This window comes from Limulus polyphemus, unplaced genomic scaffold, assembly GCF_000517525.1.
Source record: "Limulus polyphemus unplaced genomic scaffold, Limulus_polyphemus-2.1.2 Scaffold3040, whole genome shotgun sequence".
In the NCBI taxonomy this organism is placed as follows: Eukaryota; Metazoa; Arthropoda; class Merostomata; order Xiphosura; family Limulidae; genus Limulus; species Limulus polyphemus.
The window spans coordinates 59240-66941 of record NW_013668650.1 but is presented as its reverse complement, the minus strand read 5'-3'; positions in this window follow the sequence as shown (position 1 = coordinate 66941).

Below are 7702 nucleotides of genomic sequence, written 5' to 3'. Positions count from 1 at the left end.
AAAGATAATGAATACTGACAAGTTAAAGAATGTAACTGTTGTCTTTCGTTCTGTCTTATACGTATGAATTTATTGTATAGTTATACATGTCGAATCCGTTTCGTTTGGTCTCTGAAGCTGTACTTTGTTGTTATATTTGATGTATTAAGGACAATAAATATTGGCAAGTTGAGTGATGAATGTTGTTTTTCTTTCTTTCTTACTGCATGTAACCTCAACAAAAATCTAGATATTAGGTATTTCAATTTTCATAAAAAGTGTTAGTCCGATAATCAAGTACCTAAAATGTTTGATTGAAATGCATCAATAATCTTGAATTTAGAATTGTATCCAGTTGACAGAACTAAAATATCTCTTCAAGGCTGCTGTTCAAAGTCTGAACAGATTTTATTTTAAATAAATGACTGCTTAACTTTTGAGTTTGACTAAATTATTATAGTTTGCTCTGAATATAACTAAATGATGTATGAATTGTTAAGTCTATGTTTTAGAAAATATAACAATATCTTATGTTCCGATACTGAATCTAATGGGAAACATTTTGCATCATTTTTAAAAGTCATATTTTCTTCAATTTTAAAAGCATTATGAAATAACTTTTCATTTTACCGCTTTTTTTATCTTGACAAAATCGATTTTTATAACTTTTAAAAATATTATGGAATTTCTGTACAGTTATGCAGATTTCTTTCAAAAAAAGAAATAACTAAAATTAATAATTTTCAAGTTCAGAATTTCTTTAAATTTCTCCCAGCTTCTCTCCGAACAAACTAATCTTCCTCATTTTAAAAAGCAATCTAATATAGTATTTATCCTGTCAATTTCTGTCACTGGCAAAATCGATTATTGTTTATAAAGTCCACCGTGGCTCAGCAGCTAGCTTAAAAGCTTATAACGCTAGAATTCGTTGTTCGATCCTGCGGTGCACACGGGGCAGATAAGTAACATTTAAATAACAAAAGAAGCACACAGTCATTTTTAGAAAGTTGTTGCATTTAAATAGAATCCTGTTTAAACCGATCTTTCATTTTTAAGAGCATTCTAGCACCCTGTCTGTTTTTGTCTTCACAATATGAATTTTTCTCATTTTTTAAACATTGTGAAATTTCCTATCATGGTAAAACAAAAATGATCTTACTGGTATTTAAAAACAATGTGGTACGTGTTTTCATCTTGGAAATATTTGGCCTTACAAAAATACTTTTTAATTTGTTATATATATATATATGTGTGTGTGTGTGTGTGTGTAGTGTAATAAAAAAGAACAAATATAAAAAAAAACATTTAACATGAACTAGTGAAAAAACAACAACACTGAATGAAATAACTTGAACAATTTTTAAAACCTTAAAAAGCTGAACTCTTCACTGATATAAAAAGGACATGTACAAACTAATTTTAAAATTATTTCATTTTCAATTTTAATTCTTTGATTGGAGGTGGAAGGGGTACGTCATAGGACAACTACTTTAAAATGCTTGCTGAATTATCAGCTTTGTTGAAATGTCAAACTGATGGCTTATCTTGTCTTTAATAGAAATGTTACGAAAATGTTCTCGTGTGCTTTGAGCGAGTATGTAATCGGTTTCTCCTACGTCGATTTGGTCATAATTGTTACAAGTAATACAGTAAGTTAAACATATAGATGTACAGGTGAAATAGCTAACGTATGGAGCTTAAAAAGTGTTTTATTATCAATTTAAGGACAAGTGTTGTATCTTCTCACCTGACAACTGTACGTAGTAACTTGAGTATAACATGATGGTTGTATGTTATTCGGAAGTTGAGTATGGACAAGTGCATTCTTAATGTTAGTGTCTCGTTTATAACAAATTAGAGGTTTATTAGGGCGACTGATGTGACTCATGGAACTATCATGTGCTATGATGTGAAAGTGTCAAGCAATATACGAGTTATTTGTGTGTTGAATGGGTAGACGTAAGTAGAATACGTTTATGATCAGTGACAGTAGAAGTGTATTAGTTGAACACGTGTCGTTGAAATCTGTAAATTGTCCAGTGTATTGGTGTTATAGTTAATTACATGATTTAAGCTAAGGAATATCTGAAAAACTTAATTTAGATATTGTGTTTATGTAGATTGTCTTTAGTATAATACCCGAAGAGTACTAGTGTAGCTACGATTTTCTAAAAAAAAAACAAAAAAGGAATATCTCGATAGGTTTGTTTTATCTGGTAAGTTGCGATTTGGGAATGTTTATCTTGACGTATGGAGGATGAATGGAATGGAAATATAAGTAGCTATGTGTGTTCGATGGTTTGTAATATACAGATGTCACGAGATGACCAATATCAGTAAATGTAGCTGTGCTAGCTTTTGAGATACAGCTTTTCCTTTAAAACTTTCGTGCGTATTTGTGACACTAACACCAGAAATGAAAACAGGACATCGGCATTTTGTAAAGCACCTTTTATCTTCCTCAGAAGGGTGTGAAAACCTACTTTGTATTTTTTTTTTATAGATTCAAACCGGTATTTAATATAAAATATACGGCAGTGTACATCTTATTAAGGAATTTGTTGATTTATGTGTGAATTACTCTAAAAAATAAGTAATGTCTTATTACAGGTCGAGTTTTTTAATGCTGTATTTATATAATGTCTTCGTAAAAGTACTAATGTGGAAGGTGTTAAAGAGGATATCGACATGTTTTTCTGCTTCAAAGCCAAGTGATTTATTTAATCAGGGCATTAACAACCTGATTGTAAGATGGAAAAGCATCATAGATAAGAATGGAGACTATTTCATTTAATAAATTATTTGTTTTCATATATAAGTTGTTCGGGTTTTTTCATCTAAAAAAGCGACATTAATTTCTTGACGACCCAATAATTTCACTAAAGAAACAATAGACTAGATCTGATTTCAAATCTTTTACTAGTGGTTGATGTCAAATATATTAATTTTCTAATATACGTTAATGTTCTTACTTGGGTAATTCAATTTTCAAAATCCTTTATCGTAAGCTTTATTTGCAATAATTATCTATTATTGATTATTATTTGATTATAAGCAAAAATGTGTAGATTGTATTTGGCTTTGCGAACAGAAAAACAATTTTTTGTATTCATTGGATTCATGTTTCAAAGCTTACTTTGCGATATCATTAAATGAAGCTTTTTAGTGCATTTATCTTTTTGGTGATCAAACATTTAGTTTGAATTGAAACTTGTTATGGTTGAAATGATTTTAAAATACGTTACTCTTGACTAACAATGAGTCAGTGCTCTGACATATGAAACATCCACAGACCTGTTGTTGAAATGTCTTATTTACTTCCACTTGAAAAACTTATGATAACTATCAAATACAGTGAGAATTGAAAATATGTTAACTTTTCGAACGAATTAACTTTAACTCTAAATGGATAGAGAAGGTTCAGATTTAATGTAAAAGCTTTGTTAAAGAGGTATCTTAAACTAGTTTGAAAACTGAAATGTGTCTGTCTTAGAAGTAAAAAAAATTAGTAAAAATTACCAATTACTCTTTTTTTAATGTATCGGGGGTGTGTGGGGGAGGGGGAATAAGTACATTTTGTTGTCTTGCAAACTGTAACTTTAAAAAAGCAGAATAAACGGTCGTTAGAAAGCAGAATGAAAGCCAATTTTGTATACTACTGTTAAGATAAAACTTTTCAAATACTGTTTTCCCTGTAATTTTTCAGATGCTGAATCCATATGTCTCAAATTCTAGGGCAAAGTTTTGACTTTCAAACTGCATTCCAAACCAAATGGCCACCAAAAACAAGGAGGTAACAGCAAAGATAATGCAATTTAATTTCTTGAGAACTACTTTCTTATACCTATTATAGCTGCGTCTTGATAAAAATGGAGTTATATATACAGCTCCAAAAACCAAGGTTTAGATTTTCCAGTTTATGTACGTCTTTAATGCCCGGCATGTCCAGGTGGTTAGGGCGCTCGACTCCCAATCTGAGGGTCGCGGGTTCGAATCCCCGTCACACCAAACATGCTCACCCTTTCAGCCGTGGGGGCGTTATAATGTGACAGTCAATCCCACTTTTCTTTGGTAAAAGTAGCCCAAGAGTTGACAGTGGGTGGTGATAACTAGCTGCCTTCCCTCTAGTCTTACACTGCTAAATTAGGGACGGCTAGCGCTGATAGCCCTCGTGTAGCTTTGCGCCAAAATCAAAACAAACAAACATTAAATCTTTACTGTTAATTTTGCAATTTTTATAATTCGTTTTTGGCATTTTGTACTTTGTTAACAACTTTAATACCAGATGTTAAGTATCATTAGGAATGTTGCTAAGACATCTGTCTTTAACAAATGTACCACGGATAAATGCATTTGTATTATTCAGTACACTGTTGCCCAATGAAGGCTCCGGCTAGGTTCGTAATTAAAAGAAAAGTATTTAACGTAGAGAACAATCTGTGTATTTGTTGTTGTTTTTACACTGGATTATCTTAGTACTAATTTTCTATTTTTGTACTGTTCATTTACAATAATTACAAGTTCATTTGTATAGCAAATCAATAACTATTTTGTGTGTAATTCTCATAAAATTACAAGTGTTCAGATATTCTAATAAATTGCACACTTCTGTTTCTGTGGTGTGATCACCTTGAAGGTGTCATCAAGGAACGAAGTTGAGATTTTTGAATGGCATCCTCTTTAAATTGTTCCATGAAAATGTTGCTAAGCAAATTGACAAAAGGAGTTGTTGAAGAGTGTCACTTTTGGGTACATTATTGAATGGTGACTCCATTGTCGTTGTTTGTATTTTTTCGATACAATAGCTCTAATTCTAAAGGTAAGTCTTGAATCTTAGGTGAAATATGTTGACAAGATGTATATGTGTAAGTTTTGGCAAGATGTATTTCTGTAACTTTTCCAGCGCTTAAAGCATTTGGTTTTAGTGCAGTTTCTTCTCTGATACTTGTTATTCTTAAAGTCAGGGTTGTATTGTAGCTAATAGCACAAGTCTGTGTTCTGTTCAGTATGGAATTTTGTTCTACTGTCGTTAATGCTTAACAATTGTACTTAGCGGTCAGTTTGATATATTCTGCTATGTAGCTGACCTATTTATTTATTTTCATGTTTCCATCACAAATCCGCAAGCTGTTTTTCTAACGACTATACACCTGAACATAGCAGCAGGTGAAACGTAGTGTTTGAAGCTTTAAAAAGAAGTGATGATTATAGGACACTAATTTTATCTTTATAATAGTTTTACTGTAATACCACTTTTTCCTAATAGTACTTTACCTTAATTGTATTCACTGTATTACCCTTAACAAAATATATAGCTCGTGCGTTTATTTATATTAATAAGTACACTTGGTTTGTTTGTGTTACTTGACCTAAATTTACTGTCACAATTTTCTCAGATTTTTGCTTAAATACAACAGAAATAAGTTAAACGATGAGATAATGAACGTAAAAGTAATTTAGTAAAGATTTATACTATTTCCTTTAAAATTGTTCTTAGTGAGATTATTCTGGAAGTCACAAAGTCTCGTACTTCTTCTAGCTTAGGCCTAACGCTAAGTTTATTGTAGAAACAACGTATTAATAAGAACAGGTGTAGGTTGCCGTTGAAAAAATTACCCATCGTGCTCTCATTCATCTGAGAATCCTAATTTGAACAGGCTTGGCGCTTTAGTATTTCCGATCTCCTGAGTTGGCATTGCTATGTGCTCTGTCATAAAAGTTAAACAAGGTACCCGGTAAACAATATTGGGTAGTCTGGCGAATATAATAAAATCGCATTTGGAAAATTTAATAAAAGCCCCAGCTGGGGAATATTGTGAGTACATTGAGGGCAGTGAGACTTTCCACGCTTTTTTAATAATAGAAAAGTACTGTGTACCCTTTTTGAATCAGAAACAGCAAAAAACACACCCACAAAACACGATTCAATTAAGTTGTAACTTTGGACTGTTATGGTAGTTTGTATTCGCTGTTACTAAATACAGTCGATTATAATTCATGATGTTATAAGCTATATTTTTCATGTTGTCACTTATTCGTGAAGTGTTTGGATATTTGCTATCGTACCTCCCAAGTTACTTTGTACTAGTTGGTTGATTTTACGTTAGTTCAACAACTGTTAGAGAAGATTGAACGTTATTTGTAACGTATGCCTACAACAAGTTATGACAGTGTGTAAGTGATCAAGCTAGTAGAAACATTGATGGATGAAATAAAGTGATATGTTATCAACACATAGACTGAACGTAGAATTATTTTCACCAATGTTACAATACTGTATGTGGTTTTCTTCTATCGTATAGTTTTAATTGTGTTGTATCAGTAATGTCAAATAATATATAAGTAAAAAATTAACAATCACTGATTTCACTTTTTTATTCAGCATGAACTTACAATTTTAGTTACATGTAATTGACAAAAGGGGAAGTAGATAATTCAATGGTAATAGTTAACAAAAACGTAATTTTACAACCTAAACCTTCCTCGATCTTTTTTTATTTTATTTTATGCCGTTTCTGGTAGAAATAAAAAAAAAAGATACCCAGATTTTTCTTAGTTTCAACTTGAGAGGTCGGAAACATGCTGAAGACGAATAGGGTATCAACTACAAGCAAACTTGATCTCCCCATTCATAAGCCGAGCTGCGCTCGTCAACAGTACATAATATAAGCACATAACTTTTGTAAATCATGATATGTGGTAATTTAATAATACCTAAAATACGCAATACAAATAAACATGTTTAATTTGATTTATTGTCCTTTAGTTGAAAAAAATAGTGAAGCCTTAAACTAGTTAATTTATCACGTATTTTATGTTCAGACGAACCACACTGCTAGAACTCTACCTGTCCTTTAATACATTTAATGTTCAAATATATATATATATATATTGTTTATATAAAAAAATAATAGTAACTCAGTCGTGCATATCTGTGCAAAAATCTGTTGAATTAAGAGATGCATAATTAGATTATCATTACAGACCAGAAAATCTCGTGTGTGTAGTCAGTGAGAATTAAACCTTTAAAAGGCTAACCAGTATAAGATAAATTTATATATACTTATATGTATATGTGTGTGTGTGTATATATCAGACATATAATAGGTTTGTTTGTAAGTTTTGCTAGTGATGGCGCGCCAGTTTAATTTTCTTACAGATTTTGGGTCTGGTTATTAAGCTTATAGCCTTTTATTTGTATTGGTATTTTGTATTTATGACAAAGTTACAAAACTTATCTGTCGCCGTCCTTAATTTTGATCAGGGGGGAAGATATCCAGTCACCAGCATCATACAATCTAAGGGAACGACTTTAACTCTTATAACGCATTAATAACTTAAAGTGCAAGAAATATTTTGTGGTATTGCACGTATTCGTTCCCGTCTCTCCAACTCTGAAACCCAGATCTCTACCACAGAAACAGCCCGAGCCTTTGGATTATTTTATCATTAAAAATAATTTTCAAAAATTAAAATAACAAAGTTAAAAATTGCTCTGAAGCTGGCAAAAGTCGTTAAAGATAAGTGATTCAAGTATTTATATATAGGTTATAATGACAATATTGCATTAAAGTCGATGTTAATGTTGCTAATTCCCTGCCTTCTCTCTAGTGCAGATATTCCCAACCAGGGATTCATGTACCCCCAGATGTACATTTGCACTTCTCAGGGGGTACATAGGGGTCTGAGAGTATAACCATGGTTTACACTTTAAATAGTGTTT